This window comes from Lissotriton vulgaris, unplaced genomic scaffold, assembly GCF_964263255.1.
Source record: "Lissotriton vulgaris unplaced genomic scaffold, aLisVul1.2 SCAFFOLD_1673, whole genome shotgun sequence".
NCBI lineage: Eukaryota > Metazoa > Chordata > Amphibia > Caudata > Salamandridae > Lissotriton > Lissotriton vulgaris.
This window is the reverse complement of record NW_028241535.1, coordinates 20,549-43,982: the sequence shown is the minus strand read 5'-3', so window position 1 is coordinate 43,982 and position 23,434 is coordinate 20,549. Positions and strand designations below refer to the sequence as shown.

Below are 23,434 nucleotides of genomic sequence, written 5' to 3'. Positions count from 1 at the left end.
TTTGGAGGCACAATCTGAGCAGAAAGCACCATAAGCTGCTATGGTGCAACTCTTATGTTGACTAGAAACTTTAATATGATGATGCTCTTCTTTTGATATTTCTTTGAGTTAAATTTTGTTGTATGTAGCTGACACAGCACTGTTTGCAGCTCCTCAGTTTATGGTTATCCCGTGACAACAATGTATTCATCATATTTATTATTCTACAAAAGTATTTTTAAATGCACTGATGTGGTGTTTGCATGCTATGCAAGATGGTACATCATTGAATGTTTATAAGGAGCATCGCATAGGATATGTGATATTTGGCACCTGGAGGAGTCGAACACGCAGATCCTGAAAAGAAGTTAAGACTCTCTAGCAAGAGCCGTCTTTATTCTGAGTCTAATCTTTACTTTTAGTGAAATGGTTTATGAAAACCAATCAGCTGCTCCAGGTGAAGCTCGAACTCACAACCTCGGCATGGCTCAGTGCAAGTACTGCTGTATAAGTACCGCGCGCTAACCGATTGCGCCACTGGAGCTCACTGTTTTCATTCCTCCCCATTTGAGCCATCTAGTGCTAACCAAGTAGATACTGCACTGCTCCATTATTCACTGTGCAAGATCGACTCACATGCTAGCATGTTATCATGACTATTAAAAATACAGTCCAAATGGAATAGATTTGATAATTCTGCTATATCGTGTGCTCTGTCTATTGAACACCCCATACATTTGCCGTTCTGACACAGTCTAGGATAAACTTATGCTTATTTTTAATTAGCACATAGTTAGAATTTCTCCAAAAATGAAATATAGGCCCCTAAGGCAGACGAGGTGGCCGAGTGGGTAAGGCGATGGACTGCTAATCCATTGTGCTCTGCACGCGTGGGTTCGAATCCCACCTTCGTCGGAAAGCCATCAGACACTCTTTTGAAGGTGAGCATGTCTCGTAGTACAATTACACTCTCTTTCAAGACACTGCCATAATCCACTAGAAGGGCCCAACTGACTATTCCATTATGGCATTTATGTCAAATAAAGGGAAGTATTTTGTGCTTAATTGAAATTAGATCTTTCATGAAGTGTCCATAGGATTGCCTATTCCTCACTCCTGGCCTTCCAACCAGTTTGGATAGATAGACTGATAAGAAAGCATTTCTTACTCCTAAAGTTTCAGCCGTCTCAAGTGTCTGAGTGTTTACATGTGTCTGCCCCACAGAGACAGATCACTTCTAATAAGTGAGTTCTCTATCTGTCACTGATTGCGGACATACTCAGTAGAGCTTTCAGTATGGTCATAAATGTGAATACTCTTATGTTCTCAAATCAAAATGGAGTTTTTCCTACTTTCAAGAAAAGTGTCTTAAGCATGCTCTTCGATTTGTGCACGCATGTAGACATTCAAATGCAACTGCATTTCCATACAGAGTCTCAAAATCATAGATATCTTCATACCGCAGTAAAAATACATGTTGTGATTTACAAACTGCAGGCAGACCGGCCTTGTAGCTCAGTGGCAGAGCACTGGTCTTGTAAACCAGGGGTCATGAGTTCAAGCCTCATCAGGGCCTTTTTATATGTGTGTTTCTGTATGTTGTTTTCAAGTCATTCTTGCTAGGAGTCACACCTTGTCTTAAGTTTGCTTATTGACAAGCTTCCCTTTCCATCTTTCATCTTATCAAGAAGACTTCATGAAAACCATTGAACCATAAACTATTGCCTCACCCCTTCCGAACGCCTGACAAACGCCATTCTCACCCCGCCGGGCAAAGCCAAATAAGCCATGCATATTTAAAGTTCCTTTGAAAGGCAGAGCGAGGACTAGGACGTCTGTTCCGACTGAGTCTGCATCCACAGAAAGGATGAAATAAGGCTCTAGAAATTTCACCAAGGAGATATGAACTTAATCCCCCTTAAAATACTTTTTCTCCCAGATACCCCGGCTCTTAGTCAAATGAGGTTAATCTTCAAAACCCCACCCCCACTAACCATAAATATTCACCTCTCCTGCTGTCCATTCAATTGATACAAGGTATCTTGTACATGGAGAGAATGTGAGAAAAAGCAGAATTGCTTCATAGATTTGGTGACCTTGGATGGGTGGGCTGGATAAAGAAGTGAACTTGGTTTCCGGAAAGGGAGTATCATGATGGGAATGAGGAAAAGAGAACATGGACCACATTCACAGGTTAGAGAAATAAATGTAATAGGTTGAATGGTTTTGAAAAGCTAGCTTTGAGCAGGAATTGTTTTTTAAAATTGCAAAGACTAAAAAAGTCAATGTGGGATTGGAGGCACAATCTGAGCAGAAAGCACCATAAGCTGCTATGGTGCAACTCTTATGTTGACTAGAAACTTTAATATGATGATGCTCTTCTTTTGATATTTCTTTGAGTTAAATTTTATTGTATGTAGCTGACACAGCACTGTTTGTAGCTCCTCAGTTTATGGTTATCCCGTGACAACAATGTATTCATCATATTTATTATTCTACAAAAGTATTTTTAAATGCACTGATGTGGTGTTTGCATGCTATGCAAGATGGTATATCATTGAATGTTTATAAGGAGCATCGCATAGGATATGTGATATTTGGCACCTGGAGGAGTCGGACACGCAGATCCTGAAAAGAAGTTAAGACTCTCTAGCAAGAGCCGTCTTTATTCTGAGTCTAATCTTTACTTTTAGTGAAATGGTTTATGAAAACCAATCAGCTGCTCCAGGTGAAGCTCGAACTCACAACCTCGGCATGGCTCAGTGCAAGTACTGCTGTATAAGTACCGCGTGCTAACCGATTGCGCCACTGGAGCTCACTGTTTTCATTCCTCCCCATTTGAGCCATCTAGTGCTAACCAAGTAGATACTGCACTGCTCCATTATTCACTGTGCAAGATCGACTCACATGCTAGCATGTTATCATGACTATTAAAAATACAGTCCAAATGGAATAGATTTGATAATTCTGCTATATCGTGTGCTCTGTCTATTGAACACCCCATACATTTGCCGTTCTGACACAGTCTAGGATAAACTTATGCTTATTTTTATTTAGCACATAGTTAGAATTTCTCCAAAAATGAAATATAGGCCCCTAAGGCAGACGAGGTGGCCGAGTGGTTAAGGCGATGGACTGCTAATCCATTGTGCTCTGCACTCGTGGGTTCGAATCCCACCTTCGTCGGAAAGCCATCAGACACTCTTTTGAAGGTGAGCATGTCTCGTAGTACAATTACACTCTCTTTCAAGACACTGCCATAATCCACTAGAAGGGCCCAACTGACTATTCCATTATGGCATTTATGTCAAATAAAGGGAAGTATTTTGTGCTTAATTGAAATTAGATCTTTCATGAAGTGTCCAGAGGATTGCCTATTCCTCACTCCTGGCCTTCCAACAAGTTTGGATAGATAGACTGATAAGAAAGCATTTCTTACTCCTAAAGTTTCAGCCGTCTCAAGTGTCTGAGTGTTTACATGTGTCTGCCCCATAGAGACAGATCACTTCTAATAAGTGAGTTCTCTATCTGTCACTGATTGCGGACATACTCAGTAGAGCTTTCAGTATGGTCATAAATGTGAATACTCTTATGTTCTCAAATCAAAATGGAGTTTTTCCTACTTTCAAGAAAAGTGTCTTAAGCATGCTCTTCGATTTGTGCACGCATGTAGACATTCAAATGCAACTGCATTTCCATACAGAGTCTCAAAATCATAGATATCTTCATACCGCAGTAAGAATACATGTTGCGATTTACAAACTGCAGGCAGACCGGCCTTGTAGCTCAGTGGCAGAGCACTGGTCTTGTAAAGCAGGGGTCATGAGTTCAAGCCTCATCAGGGCCTTTTTATATGTGTGTTTCTGTATGTTGTTTTCAAGTCATTCTTGCTAGGAGTCACACCTTGTCTTAAGTTTGCTTATTGACAAGCTTTCCTTTCCATCTTTCATCTTATCAAGAAGACTTCATGAAAACCATTGAACCATAAACTATTGCCTCACCCCTTCCGATCGCCTGACGAACGCCTGCCGGGCAAAGCCAAATAAGCCATGCATATTTAAAGTTCCTTTGAAAGGCAGAGCGAGGACTAGGACGTCTGTTCCGACTGAGTCTGCATCCACAGAAAGGATGAAATAAGGCTCTAGAAATTTCACCAAGGAGATATGAACTTAATCCCCCTTAAAATACTTTTTCTCCCAGATACCCCGGCTCTTAGTCAAATGAGGTTAATCTTCAAAACCCCACCCCCACTAACCATAAATATTCACCTCTCCTGCTGTCCATTCAATTGATACAAGGTATCTTGTACATGGAGAGAATGTGAGAAAAAGCAGAATTGCTTCATAGATTTGGTGACCTTGGATGGGTGGGCTGGATAAAGAAGTGAACTTGGTTTCCGGAAAGGGAGTATCATGATGGGAATGAGGAAAAGAGAACATGGACCACATTCACAGGTTAGAGAAATAAATGTAATAGGTTGAATGGTTTTGAAAAGCTAGCTTTGAGCAGGAATTGTTTTTTAAAATTGCAAAGACTAAAAAAGTCAATGTGGGATTGGAGGCACAATCTGAGCAGAAAGCACCATAAGCTGCTATGGTGCAACTCTTATGTTGACTAGAAACTTTAATATGATGATGCTCTTCTTTTGATATTTCTTTGAGTTAAATTTTATTGTATGTAGCTGACACAGCACTGTTTGCAGCTCCTCAGTTTATGGTTATCCCGTGACAACAATGTATTCATCATATTTATTATTCTACAAAAGTATTTTTAAATGCACTGATGTGGTGTTTGCATGCTATGCAAGATGGTACATCATTGAATGTTTATAAGGAGCATCGCATAGGATATGTGATATTTGGCACCTGGAGGAGTCGGACACGCAGATCCTGAAAAGAAGTTAAGACTCTCTAGCAAGAGCCGTCTTTATTCTGAGTCTAATCTTTACTTTTAGTGAAATGGTTTATGAAAACCAATCAGCTGCTCCAGGTGAGGCTCGAACTCACAACCTCGGCATGGCTCAGTGCAAGTACTGCTGTATAAGTACCGCGCGCTAACCGATTGCGCCACTGGAGCTCACTGTTTTCATTCCTCCCCATTTGAGCCATCTAGTGCTAACCAAGTAGATACTGCACTGCTCCATTATTCACTGTGCAAGATCGACTCACATGCTAGCATGTTATCATGACTATTAAAAATACAGTCCAAATGGAATAGATTTGATAATTCTGCTATATCGTGTGCTCTGTCTATTGAACACCCCATACATTTGCCGTTCTGACACAGTGTAGGATAAACTTATGCTTATTTTTAATTAGCACATAGTTAGAATTTCTCCAAAAATGAAATATAGGCCCCTAAGGCAGACGAGGTGGCCGAGTGGTTAAGGCGATGGACTGCTAATCCATTGTGCTCTGCACGCGTGGGTTCGAATCCCACCTTCGTCGGAAAGCCATCAGACACTCTTTTGAAGGGGAGCATGTCTCGTAGTACAATTACACTCTCTTTCAAGACACTGCCATAATCCACTAGAAGGGCCCAACTGACTATTCCATTATGGCATTTATGTCAAATAAAGGGAAGTATTTTGTGCTTAATTGAAATTAGATCTTTCATGAAGTGTCCAGAGGATTGCCTATTCCTCACTCCTGGCCTTCCAACCAGTTTGGATAGATAGACTGATAAGAAAGCATTTCTTACTCCTAAAGTTTCAGCCGTCTCAAGTGTCTGAGTGTTTACATTTGTCTGCCCCACAGAGACAGATCACTTCTAATAAGTGAGTTCTCTATCTGTCACTGATTGCGGACATACTCACTAGAGCTTTCAGTATGGTCATAAATGTGAATACTCTTATGTTCTCAAATCAAAATGGAGTTTTTCCTACTTTCAAGAAAAGTGTCTTAAGAATGCTCTTCGATTTGTGCACGCATGTAGACATTCAAATGCAACTGCATTTCCATACAGAGTCTCAAAATCATAGATATCTTCATACCGCAGTAAGAATACATGTTGCGATTTACAAACTGCAGGCAGACCGGCCTTGTAGCTCAGTGGCAGAGCACTGGTCTTGTAAACCAGGGGTCATGAGTTCAAGCCTCATCAGGGCCTTTTTATATGTGTGTTTCTGTATGTTGTTTTCAAGTCATTCTTTCTAGGAGTCACACCTTGTCTTAAGTTTGCTTATTGACAAGCTTCCCTTTCCATCTTTCATCTTATCAAGAAGAGTTCATGAAAACCATTGAACCATAAACTATTGCCTCACCCCTTCCGATCGCCTGACGAACGCCTGACAAACGCCATTCTCACCCCGCCGGGCAAAGCCAAATAAGCCATGCATATTTAAAGTTCCTTTGAAAGGCAGAGCGAGGACTAGGACGTCTGTTCCGACTGAGTCTGCATCCACAGAAAGGATGAAATAAGGCTCTAGAAATTTCACCAAGGAGATATGAACTTCATCCCCCTTAAAATACTTTTTCTCCCAGATACCCCGGCTCTTAGTCAAATGAGGTTAATCTTCAAAACCCCACCCCCACTAACCATAAATATTCACCTCTCCTGCTGTCCATTCAATTGATACAAGGTATCTTGTACATGGAGAGAATGTGAGAAAAAGCAGAATTGCTTCATAGATTTGGTGACCTTGGATGGGTGGGCTGGATAAAGAAGTGAACTTGGTTTCCGGAAAGGGAGTATCATGATGGGAATGAGGAAAAGAGAACATGGACCACATTCACAGGTTAGAGAAATAAATGTAATAGGTTGAATGGTTTTGAAAAGCTAGCTTTGAGCAGGAATTGTTTTTTAAAATTGCAAAGACTAAAAAAGTCAATGTGGGATTGGAGGCACAATCTGAGCAGAAAGCACCATAAGCTGCTATGGTGCAACTCTTGTGTTGACTAGAAACTTTAATATGATGATGCTCTTCTTTTGATATTTCTTTGAGTTAAATTTTATTGTATGTAGCTGACACAGCACTGTTTGCAGCTCCTCAGTTTATGGTTATCCCGTGACAACAATGTATTCATCATATTTATTATTCTACAAAAGTATTTTTAAATGCACTGATGTGGTGTTTGCATGCTATGCAAGATGGTACATCATTGAATGTTTATAAGGAGCATCGCATAGGATATGTGATATTTGGCACCTGGAGGAGTCGGACACGCAGATCCTGAAAAGAAGTTAAGACTCTCTAGCAAGAGCCGTCTTTATTCTGAGTCTAATCTTTACTTTTAGTGAAATGGTTTATGAAAACCAATCAGCTGCTCCAGGTGAAGCTCGAACTCACAACCTCGGCATGGCTCAGTGCAAGTACTGCTGTATAAGTACCGCGCGCTAACCGATTGCGCCACTGGAGCTCTCGGTTTTCATTTCTCCCCATTTGAGCCATCTAGTACTAACCAAGTAGATACTGCACTGCTCCATTATTCACTGTGCAAGATCGACTCACATGCTAGCATGTTATCATGACTATTAAAAATACAGTCCAAATGGAATAGATTTGATAATTCTGCTATATCGTGTGCTCTGTCTATTGAACACCCCATACATTTGCCGTTCTGACACAGTCTAGGATAAACTTATGCTTATTTTTAATTAGCACATAGTTAGAATTTCTCCAAAAATGAAATATAGGCCCCTAAGGCAGACGAGGTGGCCGAGTGGTTAAGGCGATGGACTGCTAATCCATTGTGCTCTGCAAGCGTGGGTTTGAATCCCACCTTCGTCGGAAAGCCATCACACACTCTTTTGAAGGTGAGCATGTCTCGTAGTACAATTACACTCTCTTTCAAGACACTGCCATAATCCACTAGAAGGGCCCAACTGACTATTCCATTATGGCATTTATGTCAAATAAAGGGAAGTATTTTGTGCTTAATTGAAATTAGATCTTTCATGAAGTGTCCAGAGGATTGCCTATTCCTCACTCCTGGCCTTCCAACCAGTTTGGATAGATAGACTGATAAGAAAGCATTTCTTACTCCTAAAGTTTCAGCCGTCTCAAGTGTATGAGTGTTTACATTTGTCTGCCCCACAGAGACAGATCACTTCTAATAAGTGAGTTCTCTATCTGTCACTGATTGCGGACATACTCACTAGAGCTTTCAGTATGGTCATAAATGTGAATACTCTTATGTTCTCAAATCAAAATGGAGTTTTTCCTACTTTCAAGAAAAGTGTCTTAAGCATGCTCTTCGATTTGTGCACGCATGTAGACATTCAAATGCAACTGCATTTCCATACAGAGTCTCAAAATCATAGATATCTTCATACCGCAGTAAGAATACATGTTGCGATTTACAAACTGCAGGCAGACCGGCCTTGTAGCTCAGTGGCAGAGCACTGGTCTTGTAGACTAGGGGTCATGAGTTCAAGCCTCATCAGGGCCTTTTTATATGTGTGTTTCTGTATGTTGTTTTCAAGTCATTCTTTCTAGGAGTCACACCTTGTCTTAAGTTTGCTTATTGACAAGCTTCCCTTTCCATCTTTCATCTTATCAAGAAGAGTTCATGAAAACCATTGAACCATAAACTATTGCCTCACCCCTTCCGATCGCCTGACGAACGCCTGACAAACGCCATTCTCACCCCGCCGGGCAAAGCCAAATAAGCCATTCATATTTAAAGTTCCTTTGAAAGGCAGAGCGAGGACTAGGACGTCTGTTCCGACTGAGTCTGCATCCACAGAAAGGATGAAATAAGGCTCTAGAAATTTCACCAAGGAGATATGAACTTCATCCCCCTTAAAATACTTTTTCTCCCAGATACCCCGGCTCTTAGTCAAATGAGGTTAATCTTCAAAACCCCACCCCCACTAACCATAAATATTCACCTCTCCTGCTGTCCATTCAATTGATACAAGGTATCTTGTACATGGAGAGAATGTGAGAAAAAGCAGAATTGCTTCATAGATTTGGTGACCTTGGATGGGTGGGCTGGATAAAGAAGTGAACTTGGTTTCCGGAAAGGGAGTATCATGATGGGAATGAGGAAAAGAGAACATGGACCACATTCACAGGTTAGAGAAATAAATGTAATAGGTTGAATGGTTTTGAAAAGCTAGCTTTGAGCAGGAATTGTTTTTTAAAATTGCAAAGACTAAAAAAGTCAATTTGGGATTGGAGGCACAATCTGAGCAGAAAGCACCATAAGCTGCTATGGTGCAACTCTTATGTTGACTAGAAACTTTAATATGATGATGCTCTTCTTTTGATATTTCTTTGAGTTAAATTTTATTGTATGTAGCTGACACAGCACTGTTTGCAGCTCCTCAGTTTATGGTTATCCCGTGACAACAATGTATTCATCATATTTATTATTCTACAAAAGTATTTTTAAATGCACTGATGTGGTGTTTGCATGCTATGCAAGATGGTACATCATTGAATGTTTATAAGGAGCATCGCATAGGATATGTGATATTTGGCACCTGGAGGAGTCGGACACGCAGATCCTGAAAAGAAGTTAAGACTCTCTAGCAAGAGCCGTCTTTATTCTGAGTCTAATCTTTACTTTTAGTGAAATGGTTTATGATAACCAATCAGCTGCTCCAGGTGAAGCTCGAACTCACAACCTCGGCATGGCTCAGTGCAAGTACTGCTGTATAAGTACCGCGTGCTAACCGATTGCGCCACTGGAGCTCACTGTTTTCATTCCTCCCCATTTGAGCCATCTAGTGCTAACCAAGTAGATACTGCACTGCTCCATTATTCACTGTGCAAGATCGACTCACATGCTAGCATGTTATCATGACTATTAAAAATACAGTCCAAATGGAATAGATTTGATAATTCTGCTATATCGTGTGCTCTGTCTATTGAACACCCCATACATTTGCCGTTCTGACACAGTCTAGGATAAACTTATGCTTATTTTTATTTAGCACATAGTTAGAATTTCTCCAAAAATGAAATATAGGCCCCTAAGGCAGACGAGGTGGCCGAGTGGTTAAGGCGATGGACTGCTAATCCATTGTGCTCTGCACGCGTGGGTTCGAATCCCACCTTCGTCGGAAAGCCATCAGACACTCTTTTGAAGGTGAGCATGTCTCGTAGTACAATTACACTCTCTTTCAAGACACTGCCATAATCCACTAGAAGGGCCCAACTGACTATTCCATTATGGCATTTATGTCAAATAAAGGGAAGTATTTTGTGCTTAATTGAAATTAGATCTTTCATGAAGTGTCCAGAGGATTGCCTATTCCTCACTCCTGGCCTTCCAACCAGTTTGGATAGATAGACTGATAAGAAAGCATTTCTTACTCCTAAAGTTTCAGCCGTCTCAAGTGTATGAGTGTTTACATTTGTCTGCCCCACAGAGACAGATCACTTCTAATAAGTGAGTTCTATATCTGTCACTGATTGCGGACATACTCACTAGAGCTTTCAGTATGGTCATAAATGTGAATACTCTTATGTTCTCAAATCAAAATGGAGTTTTTCCTACTTTCAAGAAAAGTGTCTTAAGCATGCTCTTCGATTTGTGCACGCATGTAGACATTCAAATGCAACTGCATTTCCATACAGAGTCTCAAAATCATAGATATCTTCATACCGCAGTAAGAATACATGTTGCGATTTACAAACTGCAGGCAGACCGGCCTTGTAGCGCAGTGGCAGAGCACTGGTCTTGTAAAGCAGGGGTCATGAGTTCAAGCCTCATCAGGGCCTTTTTATATGTGTGTTTCTGTATGTTGTTTTCAAGTCATTCTTGCTAGGAGTCACACCTTGTCTTAAGTTTGCTTATTGACAAGCTTCCCTTTCCATCTTTCATCTTATCAAGAAGACTTCATGAAAACCATTGAACCATAAACTATTGCCTCACCCCTTCCGATCGCCTGACGAACGCCTGCCGGGCAAAGCCAAATAAGCCATGCATATTTAAAGTTCCTTTGAAAGGCAGAGCGAGGACTAGGACGTCTGTTCCGACTGAGTCTGCATCCACAGAAAGGATGAAATAAGGCTCTAGAAATTTCACCAAGGAGATATGAACTTAATCCCCCTTAAAATACTTTTTCTCCCAGATACCCCGGCTCTTAGTCAAATGAGGTTAATCTTCAAAACCCCACCCCCACTAACCATAAATATTCACCTCTCCTGCTGTCCATTCAATTGATACAAGGTATCTTGTACATGGAGAGAATGTGAGAAAAAGCAGAGTTGCTTCATAGATTTGGTGACCTTGGATGGGTGGGCTGGATAAAGAAGTGAACTTGGTTTCCGGAAAGGGAGTATCATGATGGGAATGAGGAAAAGAGAACATGGACCACATTCACAGGTTAGAGAAATAAATGTAATAGGTTGAATGGTTTTGAAAAGCTAGCTTTGAGCAGGAATTGTTTTTTAAAATTGCAAAGACTAAAAAAGTCAATGTGGGATTGGAGGCACAATCTGAGCAGAAAGCACCATAAGCTGCTATGGTGCAACTCTTATGTTGACTAGAAACTTTAATATGATGATGCTCTTCTTTTGATATTTCTTTGAGTTAAATTTTATTGTATGTAGCTGACACAGCACTGTTTGCAGCTCCTCAGTTTATGGTTATCCCGTGACAACAATGTATTCATCATATTTATTATTCTACAAAAGTATTTTTAAATGCACTGATGTGGTGTTTGCATGCTATGCAAGATGGTACATCATTGAATGTTTATAAGGAGCATCGCATAGGATATGTGATATTTGGCACCTGGAGGAGTCGGACACGCAGATCCTGAAAAGAAGTTAAGACTCTCTAGCAAGAGCCGTCTTTATTCTGAGTCTAATCTTTACTTTTAGTGAAATGGTTTATGAAAACCAATCAGCTGCTCCAGGTGAAGCTCGAACTCACAACCTCAGCATGGCTCAGTGCAAGTACTGCTGTATAAGTACCGCGTGCTAACCGATTGCGCCACTGGAGCTCACTGTTTTCATTCCTCCCCATTTGAGCCATCTAGTGCTAACCAAGTAGATACTGCACTGCTCCATTATTCACTGTGCAAGATCGTTTCACATGCTAGCATGTTATCATGACTATTAAAAATACAGTACAAATGGAATAGATTTGATAATTCTGCTATATCGTGTGCTCTGTCTATTGAACACCCCATACATTTGCCGTTCTGACACAGTCTAGGATAAACTTATGCTTATTTTTATTTAGCACATAGTTAGAATTTCTCCAAAAATGAAATATAGGCCCCTAAGGCAGACGAGGTGGCCGAGTGGTTAAGGCGATGGACTGCTAATCCATTGTGCTCTGCACGCGTGGGTTCGAATCCCACCTTCGTCGGAAAGCCATCAGACACTCTTTTGAAGGTGAGCATGTCTCGTAGTACAATTACACTCTCTTTCAAGACACTGCCATAATCCACTAGAAGGGCCCAACTGACTATTCCATTATGGCATTTATGTCAAATAAAGGGAAGTATTTTGTGCTTAATTGAAATTAGATCTTTCATGAAGTGTCCAGAGGATTGCCTATTCCTCACTCCTGGCCTTCCAACCAGTTTGGATAGATAGACTGATAAGAAAGCATTTCTTACTCCTAAAGTTTCAGCCGTCTCAAGTGTCTGAGTGTTTACATGTGTCTGCCCCACAGAGACAGATCACTTCTAATAAGTGAGTTTTCTATCTGTCACTGATTGCGGACATACTCAGTAGAGCTTTCAGTATGGTCATAAATGTGAATACTCTTATGTTCTCAAATCAAAATGGAGTTTTTCCTACTTTCAAGAAAAGTGTCTTAAGCATGCTCTTCGATTTGTGCACGCATGTAGACATTCAAATGCAACTGCATTTCCATACAGAGTCTCAAAATCATAGATATCTTCATACCGCAGTAAAAATACATGTTGTGATTTACAAACTGCAGGCAGACCAGCCTTGTAGCTCAGTGGCAGAGCACTGGTCTTGTAAACCAGGGGTCATGAGTTCAAGCCTCATCAGGGCCTTTTTATATGTGTGTTTTTGTATGTTGTTTTCAAGTCATTCTTGCTAGGAGTCACACCTTGTCTTAAGTTTGCTTATTGACAAGCTTCCCTTTCCATCTTTCATCTTATCAAGAAGACTTCATGAAAACCATTGAACCATAAACTATTGCCTCACCCCTTCCGAACGCCTGACAAACGCCATTCTCACCCCGCCGGGCAAAGCCAAATAAGCCATGCATATTTAAAGTTCCTTTGAAAGGCAGAGCGAGGACTAGGACGTCTGTTCCGACTGAGTCTGCATCCACAGAAAGGATGAAATAAGGCTCTAGAAATTTCACCAAGGAGATATGAACTTAATCCCCCTTAAAATACTTTTTCTCCCAGATACCCCGGCTCTTAGTCAAATGAGGTTAATCTTCAAAACCCCACCCCCACTAACCATAAATATTCACCTCTCCTGCTGTCCATTCAATTGATACAAGGTATCTTGTACATGGAGAGAATGTGAGAAAAAGCAGAATTGCTTCATAGATTTGGTGACCTTGGATGGGTGGGCTGGATAAAGAAGTGAACTTGGTTTCCGGAAAGGGAGTATCATGATGGGAATGAGGAAAAGAGAACATGGACCACATTCACAGGTTAGAGAAATAAATGTAATAGGTTGAATGGTTTTGAAAAGCTAGCTTTGAGCAGGAATTGTTTTTTAAAATTGCAAAGACTAAAAAAGTCAATGTGGGTTTGGAGGCACAATCTGAGCAGAAAGCACCATAAGCTGCTATGGTGCAACTCTTATGTTGACTAGAAACTTTAATATGATGATGCTCTTCTTTTGATATTTCTTTGAGTTAAATTTTGTTGTATGTAGCTGACACAGCACTGTTTGCAGCTCCTCAGTTTATGGTTATCCCGTGACAACAATGTATTCATCATATTTATTATTCTACAAAAGTATTTTTAAATGCACTGATGTGGTGTTTGCATGCTATGCAAGATGGTACATCATTGAATGTTTATAAGGAGCATCGCATAGGATATGTGATATTTGGCACCTGGAGGAGTCGAACACGCAGATCCTGAAAAGAAGTTAAGACTCTCTAGCAAGAGCCGTCTTTATTCTGAGTCTAATCTTTACTTTTAGTGAAATGGTTTATGAAAACCAATCAGCTGCTCCAGGTGAAGCTCGAACTCACAACCTCGGCATGGCTCAGTGCAAGTACTGCTGTATAAGTACCGCGCGCTAACCGATTGCGCCACTGGAGCTCACTGTTTTCATTCCTCCCCATTTGAGCCATCTAGTGCTAACCAAGTAGATACTGCACTGCTCCATTATTCACTGTGCAAGATCGACTCACATGCTAGCATGTTATCATGACTATTAAAAATACAGTCCAAATGGAATAGATTTGATAATTCTGCTATATCGTGTGCTCTGTCTATTGAACACCCCATACATTTGCCGTTCTGACACAGTCTAGGATAAACTTATGCTTATTTTTAATTAGCACATAGTTAGAATTTCTCCAAAAATGAAATATAGGCCCCTAAGGCAGACGAGGTGGCCGAGTGGGTAAGGCGATGGACTGCTAATCCATTGTGCTCTGCACGCGTGGGTTCGAATCCCACCTTCGTCGGAAAGCCATCAGACACTCTTTTGAAGGTGAGCATGTCTCGTAGTACAATTACACTCTCTTTCAAGACACTGCCATAATCCACTAGAAGGGCCCAACTGACTATTCCATTATGGCATTTATGTCAAATAAAGGGAAGTATTTTGTGCTTAATTGAAATTAGATCTTTCATGAAGTGTCCATAGGATTGCCTATTCCTCACTCCTGGCCTTCCAACCAGTTTGGATAGATAGACTGATAAGAAAGCATTTCTTACTCCTAAAGTTTCAGCCGTCTCAAGTGTCTGAGTGTTTACATGTGTCTGCCCCACAGAGACAGATCACTTCTAATAAGTGAGTTCTCTATCTGTCACTGATTGCGGACATACTCAGTAGAGCTTTCAGTATGGTCATAAATGTGAATACTCTTATGTTCTCAAATCAAAATGGAGTTTTTCCTACTTTCAAGAAAAGTGTCTTAAGCATGCTCTTCGATTTGTGCACGCATGTAGACATTCAAATGCAACTGCATTTCCATACAGAGTCTCAAAATCATAGATATCTTCATACCGCAGTAAAAATACATGTTGTGATTTACAAACTGCAGGCAGACCGGCCTTGTAGCTCAGTGGCAGAGCACTGGTCTTGTAAACCAGGGGTCATGAGTTCAAGCCTCATCAGGGCCTTTTTATATGTGTGTTTCTGTATGTTGTTTTCAAGTCATTCTTGCTAGGAGTCACACCTTGTCTTAAGTTTGCTTATTGACAAGCTTCCCTTTCCATCTTTCATCTTATCAAGAAGACTTCATGAAAACCATTGAACCATAAACTATTGCCTCACCCCTTCCGAACGCCTGACAAACGCCATTCTCACCCCGCCGGGCAAGCCCTGCCGGGCAAAGCCAAATAAGCCATGCATATTTAAAGTTCCTTTGAAAGGCAGAGCGAGGACTAGGACGTCTGTTCCGACTGAGTCTGCATCCACAGAAAGGATGAAATAAGGCTCTAGAAATTTCACCAAGGAGATATGAACTTAATCCCCCTTAAAATACTTTTTCTCCCAGATACCCCGGCTCTTAGTCAAATGAGGTTAATCTTCAAAACCCCACCCCCACTAACCATAAATATTCACCTCTCCTGCTGTCCATTCAATTGATACAAGGTATCTTGTACATGGAGAGAATGTGAGAAAAAGCAGAATTGCTTCATAGATTTGGTGACCTTGGATGGGTGGGCTGGATAAAGAAGTGAACTTGGTTTCCGGAAAGGGAGTATCATGATGGGAATGAGGAAAAGAGAACATGGACCACATTCACAGGTTAGAGAAATAAATGTAATAGGTTGAATGGTTTTGAAAAGCTAGCTTTGAGCAGGAATTGTTTTTTAAAATTGCAAAGACTAAAAAAGTCAATGTGGGATTGGAGGCACAATCTGAGCAGAAAGCACCATAAGCTGCTATGGTGCAACTCTTATGTTGACTAGAAACTTTAATATGATGATGCTCTTCTTTTGATATTTCTTTGAGTTAAATTTTATTGTATGTAGCTGACACAGCACTGTTTGTAGCTCCTCAGTTTATGGTTATCCCGTGACAACAATGTATTCATCATATTTATTATTCTACAAAAGTATTTTTAAATGCACTGATGTGGTGTTTGCATGCTATGCAAGATGGTATATCATTGAATGTTTATAAGGAGCATCGCATAGGATATGTGATATTTGGCACCTGGAGGAGTCGGACACGCAGATCCTGAAAAGAAGTTAAGACTCTCTAGCAAGAGCCGTCTTTATTCTGAGTCTAATCTTTACTTTTAGTGAAATGGTTTATGAAAACCAATCAGCTGCTCCAGGTGAAGCTCGAACTCACAACCTCGGCATGGCTCAGTGCAAGTACTGCTGTATAAGTACCGCGTGCTAACCGATTGCGCCACTGGAGCTCACTGTTTTCATTCCTCCCCATTTGAGCCATCTAGTGCTAACCAAGTAGATACTGCACTGCTCCATTATTCACTGTGCAAGATCGACTCACATGCTAGCATGTTATCATGACTATTAAAAATACAGTCCAAATGGAATAGATTTGATAATTCTGCTATATCGTGTGCTCTGTCTATTGAACACCCCATACATTTGCCGTTCTGACACAGTCTAGGATAAACTTATGCTTATTTTTATTTAGCACATAGTTAGAATTTCTCCAAAAATGAAATATAGGCCCCTAAGGCAGACGAGGTGGCCGAGTGGTTAAGGCGATGGACTGCTAATCCATTGTGCTCTGCACTCGTGGGTTCGAATCCCACCTTCGTCGGAAAGCCATCAGACACTCTTTTGAAGGTGAGCATGTCTCGTAGTACAATTACACTCTCTTTCAAGACACTGCCATAATCCACTAGAAGGGCCCAACTGACTATTCCATTATGGCATTTATGTCAAATAAAGGGAAGTATTTTGTGCTTAATTGAAATTAGATCTTTCATGAAGTGTCCAGAGGATTGCCTATTCCTCACTCCTGGCCTTCCAACAAGTTTGGATAGATAGACTGATAAGAAAGCATTTCTTACTCCTAAAGTTTCAGCCGTCTCAAGTGTCTGAGTGTTTACATGTGTCTGCCCCATAGAGACAGATCACTTCTAATAAGTGAGTTCTCTATCTGTCACTGATTGCGGACATACTCAGTAGAGCTTTCAGTATGGTCATAAATGTGAATACTCTTATGTTCTCAAATCAAAATGGAGTTTTTCCTACTTTCAAGAAAAGTGTCTTAAGCATGCTCTTCGATTTGTGCACGCATGTAGACATTCAAATGCAACTGCATTTCCATACAGAGTCTCAAAATCATAGATATCTTCATACCGCAGTAAGAATACATGTTGCGATTTACAAACTGCAGGCAGACCGGCCTTGTAGCTCAGTGGCAGAGCACTGGTCTTGTAAAGCAGGGGTCATGAGTTCAAGCCTCATCAGGGCCTTTTTATATGTGTGTTTCTGTATGTTGTTTTCAAGTCATTCTTGCTAGGAGTCACACCTTGTCTTAAGTTTGCTTATTGACAAGCTTTCCTTTCCATCTTTCATCTTATCAAGAAGACTTCATGAAAACCATTGAACCATAAACTATTGCCTCACCCCTTCCGATCGCCTGACGAACGCCTGCCGGGCAAAGCCAAATAAGCCATGCATATTTAAAGTTCCTTTGAAAGGCAGAGCGAGGACTAGGACGTCTGTTCCGACTGAGTCTGCATCCACAGAAAGGATGAAATAAGGCTCTAGAAATTTCACCAAGGAGATATGAACTTAATCCCCCTTAAAATACTTTTTCTCCCAGATACCCCGGCTCTTAGTCAAATGAGGTTAATCTTCAAAACCCCACCCCCACTAACCATAAATATTCACCTCTCCTGCTGTCCATTCAATTGATACAAGGTATCTTGTACATGGAGAGAATGTGAGAAAAAGCAGAATTGCTTCATAGATTTGGTGACCTTGGATGGGTGGGCTGGATAAAGAAGTGAACTTGGTTTCCGGAAAGGGAGTATCATGATGGGAATGAGGAAAAGAGAACATGGACCACATTCACAGGTTAGAGAAATAAATGTAATAGGTTGAATGGTTTTGAAAAGCTAGCTTTGAGCAGGAATTGTTTTTTAAAATTGCAAAGACTAAAAAAGTCAATGTGGGATTGGAGGCACAATCTGAGCAGAAAGCACCATAAGCTGCTATGGTGCAACTCTTATGTTGACTAGAAACTTTAATATGATGATGCTCTTCTTTTGATATTTCTTTGAGTTAAATTTTATTGTATGTAGCTGACACAGCACTGTTTGCAGCTCCTCAGTTTATGGTTATCCCGTGACAACAATGTATTCATCATATTTATTATTCTACAAAAGTATTTTTAAATGCACTGATGTGGTGTTTGCATGCTATGCAAGATGGTACATCATTGAATGTTTATAAGGAGCATCGCATAGGATATGTGATATTTGGCACCTGGAGGAGTCGGACACGCAGATCCTGAAAAGAAGTTAAGACTCTCTAGCAAGAGCCGTCTTTATTCTGAGTCTAATCTTTACTTTTAGTGAAATGGTTTATGAAAACCAATCAGCTGCTCCAGGTGAGGCTCGAACTCACAACCTCGGCATGGCTCAGTGCAAGTACTGCTGTATAAGTACCGCGCGCTAACCGATTGCGCCACTGGAGCTCACTGTTTTCATTCCTCCCCATTTGAGCCATCTAGTGCTAACCAAGTAGATACTGCACTGCTCCATTATTCACTGTGCAAGATCGGCTCACATGCTAGCATTTTATCATGACTATTAAAAATACAGTCCAAATGGAATAGATTTGATAATTCTGCTATATCGTGTGCTCTGTCTATTGAACACCCCATACATTTGCCGTTCTGACACAGTCTAGGATAAACTTATGCTTATTTTTAATTGGCACATAGTTAGAATTTCTCCAAAAATGAAATATAGGCCCCTAAGGCAGACGAGGTGGCCGAGTGGTTAAGGCGATGGACTGCTAATCCATTGTGCTCTGCACGCGTGGGTTTGAATCCCACCTTTGTCGGAAAGCCATCAGACACTCTTTTGAAGGTGAGCATGTCTCGTAGTACAATTACACTCTCTTTCAAGACACTGCCATAATCCACTAGAAGGGCCCAACTGACTATTCCATTATGGCATTTATGTCAAATAAAGGGAAGTATTTTGTGCTTAATTGAAATTAGATCTTTCATGAAGTGTCCAGAGGATTGCCTATTCCTCACTCCTGGCCTTCCAACCAGTTTGGATAGATAGACTGATAAGAAAGCATTTCTTACTCCTAAAGTTTTCCACCGTCTCAAGTGTCTGAGTGTTTACATGTGTCTGCCCCACAGAGACAGATCACTTCTAATAAGTGAGTTCTCTATCTGTCACTGATTGCGGACATACTCAGTAGAGCTTTCAGTATGGTCATAAATGTGAATACTCTTATGTTCTCAAATCAAAATGGAGTTTTTCCTACTTTCAAGAAAAGTGTCTTAAGCATGCTCTTCAATTTGTGCACGCATGTAGACATTCAAATGCAACTGCATTTCCATACAGAGTCTCAAAATCATAGATATCTTCATACCGCAGTAAAAATACATGTTGTGATTTACAAACTGCAGGCAGACCGGCCTTGTAGCTCAGTGGCAGAGCACTGGTCTTGTAAACCAGGGGTCATGAGTTCAAGCCTCATCAGGGCCTTTTTATATGTGTGTTTCTGTATGTTGTTTTCAAGTCATTCTTGCTAGGAGTCACACCTTGTCTTAAGTTTGCTTATTGACAAGCTTCCCTTTCCATCTTTCATCTTATCAAGAAGACTTCATGAAAACCATTGAACCATAAACTATTGCCTCACCCCTTCCGAACGCCTGACAAACGCCATTCTCACCCCGCCGGGCAAGCCCTGCCGGGCAAAGCCAAATAAGCCATGCATATTTAAAGTTCCTTTGAAAGGCAGAGCGAGGACTAGGACGTCTGTTCCGACTGAGTCTGCATCCACAGAAAGGATGAAATAAGGCTCTAGAAATTTCACCAAGGAGATATGAACTTAATCCCCCTTAAAATACTTTTTCTCCCAGATACCCCGGCTCTTAGTCAAATGAGGTTAATCTTCAAAACCCCACCCCCACTAACCAAAAATATTCACCTCTCCTGCTGTCCATTCAATTGATACAAGGTATCTTGTACATGGAGAGAATGTGAGAAAAAGCAGAATTGCTTCATAGATTTGGTGACCTTGGATGGGTGGGCTGGATAAAGAAGTGAACTTGGTTTCCGGAAAGGGAGTATCATGATGGGAATGAGGAAAAGAGAACATGGACCACATTCACAGGTTAGAGAAATAAATGTAATAGGTTGAATGGTTTTGAAAAGCTAGCTTTGAGCAGGAATTGTTTTTTAAAATTGCAAAGACTAAAAAAGTCAATGTGGGATTGGAGGCACAATCTGAGCAGAAAGCACCATAAGATGCTATGGTGCAACTCTTATGTTGACTAGAAACTTTAATATGATGATGCTCTTCTTTTGATATTTCTTTGAGTTAAATTTTATTGTATGTAGCTGACACAGCACTGTTTGCAGCTCCTCAGTTTATGGTTATCCCGTGACAACAATGTATTCATCATATTTATTATTCTACAAAAGTATTTTTAAATGCACTGATGTGGTGTTTGCATGCTATGCAAGATGGTACATCATTGAATGTTTATAAGGAGCATCGCATAGGATATGTGATATTTGGCACCTGGAGGAGTCGGACACGCAGATCCTGAAAAGAAGTTAAGACTCTCTAGCAAGAGCCGTCTTTATTCTGAGTCTAATCTTTACTTTTAGTGAAATGGTTTATGAAAACCAATCAGCTGCTCCAGGTGAAGCTCGAACTCACAACCTCGGCATGGCTCAGTGCAAGTACTGCTGTATAAGTACCGCGTGCTAACCGATTGCGCCACTGGAGCTCACTGTTTTCATTCCTCATCATTTGAGCCATCTAGTGCTAACCAAGTAGATACTGCACTGCTCCATTATTCACTGTGCAAGATCGACTCACATGCTAGCATGTTATCATGACTATTAAAAATACAGTCCAAATGGAATAGATTTGATAATTCTGCTATATCGTGTGCTCTGTCTATTGAACACCCCATACATTTGCCGTTCTGACACAGTCTAGGATAAACTTATGCTTATTTTTATTTAGCACATAGTTAGAATTTCTCCAAAAATGAAATATAGGCCCCTAAGGCAGACGAGGTGGCCGAGTGGTTAAGGCGATGGACTGCTAATCCATTGTGCTCTGCACGCGTGGGTTCGAATCCCACCTTCGTCGGAAAGCCATCAGAAACTCTTTTGAAGGTGAGCATGTCTCGTAGTACAATTACACTCTCTTTCAAGACACTGCCATAATCCACTAGAAGGGCCCAACTGACTATTCCATTATGGCATTTATGTCAAATAAAGGGAAGTATTTTGTGCTTAATTGAAATTAGATCTTTCATGAAGTGTCCAGAGGATTGCCTATTCCTCACTCCTGGCCTTCCAACCAGTTTGGATAGATAGACTGATAAGAAAGCATTTCTTACTCCTAAAGTTTCAGCCGTCTCAAGTGTCTGAGTGTTTACATGTGTCTGCCCCATAGAGACAGATCACTTCTAATAAGTGAGTTCTCTATCTGTCACTGATTGCGGACATACTCAGTAGAGCTTTCAGTATGGTCATAAATGTGAATACTCTTATGTTCTCAAATCAAAATGGAGTTTTTCCTACTTTCAAGAAAAGTGTCTTAAGCATGCTCTTCGATTTGTGCACGCATGTAGACATTCAAATGCAACTGCATTTCCATACAGAGTCTCAAAATCATAGATATCTTCATACCGCAGTAAGAATACATGTTGCGATTTACAAACTGCAGGCAGACCGGCCTTGTAGCTCAGTGGCAGAGCACTGGTCTTGTAAAGCAGGGGTCATGAGTTCAAGCCTCATCAGGGCCTTTTTATATGTGTGTTTCTGTATGTTGTTTTCAAGTCATTCTTGCTAGGAGTCACACCTTGTCTTAAGTTTGCTTATTGACAAGCTTCCCTTTCCATCTTTCATCTTATCAAGAAGACTTCATGAAAACCATTGAACCATAAACTATTGCCTCACCCCTTCCGATCGCCTGACGAACGCCTGCCGGGCAAAGCCAAATAAGCCATGCATATTTAAAGTTCCTTTGAAAGGCAGAGCGAGGACTAGGACGTCTGTTCCGACTGAGTCTGCATCCACAGAAAGGATGAAATAAGGCTCTAGAAATTTCACCAAGGAGATATGAACTTCATCCCCCTTAAAATACTTTTTCTCCCAGATACCCCGGCTCTTAGTCAAATGAGGTTAATCTTCAAAACCCCACCCCCACTAACCATAAATATTCACCTCTCCTGCTGTCCATTCAATTGATACAAGGTATCTTGTACATGGAGAGAATGTGAGAAAAAGCAGAATTGCTTCATAGATTTGGTGACCTTGGATGGGTGGGCTGGATAAAGAAGTGAACTTGGTTTCCGGAAAGGGAGTATCATGATGGGAATGAGGAAAAGAGAACATGGACCACATTCACAGGTTAGAGAAATAAATGTAATAGGTTGAATGGTTTTGAAAAGCTAGCTTTGAGCAGGAATTGTTTTTTAAAATTGCAAAGACTAAAAAAGTCAATGTGGGATTGGAGGCACAATCTGAGCAGAAAGCACCATAAGCTGCTATGGTGCAACTCTTATGTTGACTAGAAACTTTAATATGATGATGCTCTTCTTTTGATATTTCTTTGAGTTAAATTTTATTGTATGTAGCTGACACAGCACTGTTTGCAGCTCCTCAGTTTATGGTTATCCCGTGACAACAATGTATTCATCATATTTATTATTCTACAAAAGTATTTTTAAATGCACTGATGTGGTGTTTGCATGCTATGCAAGATGGTACATCATTGAATGTTTATAAGGAGCATCGCATAGGATATGTGATATTTGGCACCTGGAGGAGTCGGACACGCAGATCCTGAAAAGAAGTTAAGACTCTCTAGCAAGAGCCGTCTTTATTCTGAGTCTAATCTTTACTTTTAGTGAAATGGTTTATGAAAACCAATCAGCTGCTCCAGGTGAGGCTCGAACTCACAACCTCGGCATGGCTCAGTGCAAGTACTGCTGTATAAGTACCGCGCGCTAACCGATTGCACCACTGGAGCTCACTGTTTTCATTCCTCCCCATTTGAGCCATCTAGTGCTAACCAAGTAGATACTGCACTGCTCCATTATTCACTGTGCAAGATCGGCTCACATGCTAGCATTTTATCATGACTATTAAAAATACAGTCCAAATGGAATAGATTTGATAATTCTGCTATATCGTGTGCTCTGTCTATTGAACACCCCATA

General features: G+C 40.7%; 29 non-coding genes across 29 annotated transcripts; 19 read left to right on the top strand and 10 right to left on the bottom strand.

The window, feature by feature from the left end:
* Nucleotides 1-428: 428 nt before the first annotated feature.
* On the bottom strand, nucleotides 429-523 carry TRNAI-UAU (transfer RNA isoleucine (anticodon UAU)). Its single transcript has 2 exons — nucleotides 486-523; nucleotides 429-464 (listed from the first exon to the last, which is right to left on the bottom strand). It is a non-coding gene; the product is annotated as a tRNA-Ile (tRNA).
* A 289-nt stretch (nucleotides 524-812) lies between these two features.
* TRNAS-GCU (transfer RNA serine (anticodon GCU)) lies at nucleotides 813-894 on the top strand. Its single transcript has one exon. It is a non-coding gene; the product is annotated as a tRNA-Ser (tRNA).
* A 589-nt stretch (nucleotides 895-1,483) lies between these two features.
* TRNAT-UGU (transfer RNA threonine (anticodon UGU)) lies at nucleotides 1,484-1,555 on the top strand. Its single transcript has one exon. It is a non-coding gene; the product is annotated as a tRNA-Thr (tRNA).
* Nucleotides 1,556-2,699: 1,144 nt separating this feature from the next.
* On the bottom strand, nucleotides 2,700-2,794 carry TRNAI-UAU (transfer RNA isoleucine (anticodon UAU)). The gene is made up of 2 exons: nucleotides 2,757-2,794; nucleotides 2,700-2,735 (listed from the first exon to the last, which is right to left on the bottom strand). It is a non-coding gene; the product is annotated as a tRNA-Ile (tRNA).
* Nucleotides 2,795-3,083: 289 nt separating this feature from the next.
* TRNAS-GCU (transfer RNA serine (anticodon GCU)) lies at nucleotides 3,084-3,165 on the top strand. The gene has a single exon. It is a non-coding gene; the product is annotated as a tRNA-Ser (tRNA).
* Nucleotides 3,166-3,754: 589 nt separating this feature from the next.
* On the top strand, nucleotides 3,755-3,826 carry TRNAT-UGU (transfer RNA threonine (anticodon UGU)). The gene has a single exon. It is a non-coding gene; the product is annotated as a tRNA-Thr (tRNA).
* Nucleotides 3,827-4,960: 1,134 nt separating this feature from the next.
* On the bottom strand, nucleotides 4,961-5,055 carry TRNAI-UAU (transfer RNA isoleucine (anticodon UAU)). Its single transcript has 2 exons — nucleotides 5,018-5,055; nucleotides 4,961-4,996 (listed from the first exon to the last, which is right to left on the bottom strand). It is a non-coding gene; the product is annotated as a tRNA-Ile (tRNA).
* Nucleotides 5,056-5,344: 289 nt separating this feature from the next.
* On the top strand, nucleotides 5,345-5,426 carry TRNAS-GCU (transfer RNA serine (anticodon GCU)). Its single transcript has one exon. It is a non-coding gene; the product is annotated as a tRNA-Ser (tRNA).
* A 589-nt stretch (nucleotides 5,427-6,015) lies between these two features.
* Nucleotides 6,016-6,087, top strand: TRNAT-UGU (transfer RNA threonine (anticodon UGU)). Its single transcript has one exon. It is a non-coding gene; the product is annotated as a tRNA-Thr (tRNA).
* A 1,155-nt stretch (nucleotides 6,088-7,242) lies between these two features.
* On the bottom strand, nucleotides 7,243-7,337 carry TRNAI-UAU (transfer RNA isoleucine (anticodon UAU)). Its single transcript has 2 exons — nucleotides 7,300-7,337; nucleotides 7,243-7,278 (listed from the first exon to the last, which is right to left on the bottom strand). It is a non-coding gene; the product is annotated as a tRNA-Ile (tRNA).
* Nucleotides 7,338-7,626: 289 nt separating this feature from the next.
* On the top strand, nucleotides 7,627-7,708 carry TRNAS-GCU (transfer RNA serine (anticodon GCU)). Its single transcript has one exon. It is a non-coding gene; the product is annotated as a tRNA-Ser (tRNA).
* A 589-nt stretch (nucleotides 7,709-8,297) lies between these two features.
* TRNAT-UGU (transfer RNA threonine (anticodon UGU)) lies at nucleotides 8,298-8,369 on the top strand. Its single transcript has one exon. It is a non-coding gene; the product is annotated as a tRNA-Thr (tRNA).
* Nucleotides 8,370-9,524: 1,155 nt separating this feature from the next.
* TRNAI-UAU (transfer RNA isoleucine (anticodon UAU)) lies at nucleotides 9,525-9,619 on the bottom strand. The gene is made up of 2 exons: nucleotides 9,582-9,619; nucleotides 9,525-9,560 (listed from the first exon to the last, which is right to left on the bottom strand). It is a non-coding gene; the product is annotated as a tRNA-Ile (tRNA).
* Nucleotides 9,620-9,908: 289 nt separating this feature from the next.
* TRNAS-GCU (transfer RNA serine (anticodon GCU)) lies at nucleotides 9,909-9,990 on the top strand. The gene has a single exon. It is a non-coding gene; the product is annotated as a tRNA-Ser (tRNA).
* A 2,179-nt stretch (nucleotides 9,991-12,169) lies between these two features.
* TRNAS-GCU (transfer RNA serine (anticodon GCU)) lies at nucleotides 12,170-12,251 on the top strand. The gene has a single exon. It is a non-coding gene; the product is annotated as a tRNA-Ser (tRNA).
* A 589-nt stretch (nucleotides 12,252-12,840) lies between these two features.
* On the top strand, nucleotides 12,841-12,912 carry TRNAT-UGU (transfer RNA threonine (anticodon UGU)). Its single transcript has one exon. It is a non-coding gene; the product is annotated as a tRNA-Thr (tRNA).
* Nucleotides 12,913-14,056: 1,144 nt separating this feature from the next.
* On the bottom strand, nucleotides 14,057-14,151 carry TRNAI-UAU (transfer RNA isoleucine (anticodon UAU)). Its single transcript has 2 exons — nucleotides 14,114-14,151; nucleotides 14,057-14,092 (listed from the first exon to the last, which is right to left on the bottom strand). It is a non-coding gene; the product is annotated as a tRNA-Ile (tRNA).
* A 289-nt stretch (nucleotides 14,152-14,440) lies between these two features.
* TRNAS-GCU (transfer RNA serine (anticodon GCU)) lies at nucleotides 14,441-14,522 on the top strand. Its single transcript has one exon. It is a non-coding gene; the product is annotated as a tRNA-Ser (tRNA).
* Nucleotides 14,523-15,111: 589 nt separating this feature from the next.
* On the top strand, nucleotides 15,112-15,183 carry TRNAT-UGU (transfer RNA threonine (anticodon UGU)). Its single transcript has one exon. It is a non-coding gene; the product is annotated as a tRNA-Thr (tRNA).
* A 1,158-nt stretch (nucleotides 15,184-16,341) lies between these two features.
* On the bottom strand, nucleotides 16,342-16,436 carry TRNAI-UAU (transfer RNA isoleucine (anticodon UAU)). The gene is made up of 2 exons: nucleotides 16,399-16,436; nucleotides 16,342-16,377 (listed from the first exon to the last, which is right to left on the bottom strand). It is a non-coding gene; the product is annotated as a tRNA-Ile (tRNA).
* Nucleotides 16,437-16,725: 289 nt separating this feature from the next.
* TRNAS-GCU (transfer RNA serine (anticodon GCU)) lies at nucleotides 16,726-16,807 on the top strand. The gene has a single exon. It is a non-coding gene; the product is annotated as a tRNA-Ser (tRNA).
* A 589-nt stretch (nucleotides 16,808-17,396) lies between these two features.
* Nucleotides 17,397-17,468, top strand: TRNAT-UGU (transfer RNA threonine (anticodon UGU)). Its single transcript has one exon. It is a non-coding gene; the product is annotated as a tRNA-Thr (tRNA).
* Nucleotides 17,469-18,602: 1,134 nt separating this feature from the next.
* Nucleotides 18,603-18,697, bottom strand: TRNAI-UAU (transfer RNA isoleucine (anticodon UAU)). The gene is made up of 2 exons: nucleotides 18,660-18,697; nucleotides 18,603-18,638 (listed from the first exon to the last, which is right to left on the bottom strand). It is a non-coding gene; the product is annotated as a tRNA-Ile (tRNA).
* Nucleotides 18,698-18,986: 289 nt separating this feature from the next.
* TRNAS-GCU (transfer RNA serine (anticodon GCU)) lies at nucleotides 18,987-19,068 on the top strand. The gene has a single exon. It is a non-coding gene; the product is annotated as a tRNA-Ser (tRNA).
* A 590-nt stretch (nucleotides 19,069-19,658) lies between these two features.
* Nucleotides 19,659-19,730, top strand: TRNAT-UGU (transfer RNA threonine (anticodon UGU)). The gene has a single exon. It is a non-coding gene; the product is annotated as a tRNA-Thr (tRNA).
* Nucleotides 19,731-20,888: 1,158 nt separating this feature from the next.
* On the bottom strand, nucleotides 20,889-20,983 carry TRNAI-UAU (transfer RNA isoleucine (anticodon UAU)). The gene is made up of 2 exons: nucleotides 20,946-20,983; nucleotides 20,889-20,924 (listed from the first exon to the last, which is right to left on the bottom strand). It is a non-coding gene; the product is annotated as a tRNA-Ile (tRNA).
* A 289-nt stretch (nucleotides 20,984-21,272) lies between these two features.
* Nucleotides 21,273-21,354, top strand: TRNAS-GCU (transfer RNA serine (anticodon GCU)). Its single transcript has one exon. It is a non-coding gene; the product is annotated as a tRNA-Ser (tRNA).
* Nucleotides 21,355-21,943: 589 nt separating this feature from the next.
* Nucleotides 21,944-22,015, top strand: TRNAT-UGU (transfer RNA threonine (anticodon UGU)). The gene has a single exon. It is a non-coding gene; the product is annotated as a tRNA-Thr (tRNA).
* A 1,134-nt stretch (nucleotides 22,016-23,149) lies between these two features.
* TRNAI-UAU (transfer RNA isoleucine (anticodon UAU)) lies at nucleotides 23,150-23,244 on the bottom strand. The gene is made up of 2 exons: nucleotides 23,207-23,244; nucleotides 23,150-23,185 (listed from the first exon to the last, which is right to left on the bottom strand). It is a non-coding gene; the product is annotated as a tRNA-Ile (tRNA).
* Nucleotides 23,245-23,434: the final 190 nt, after the last annotated feature.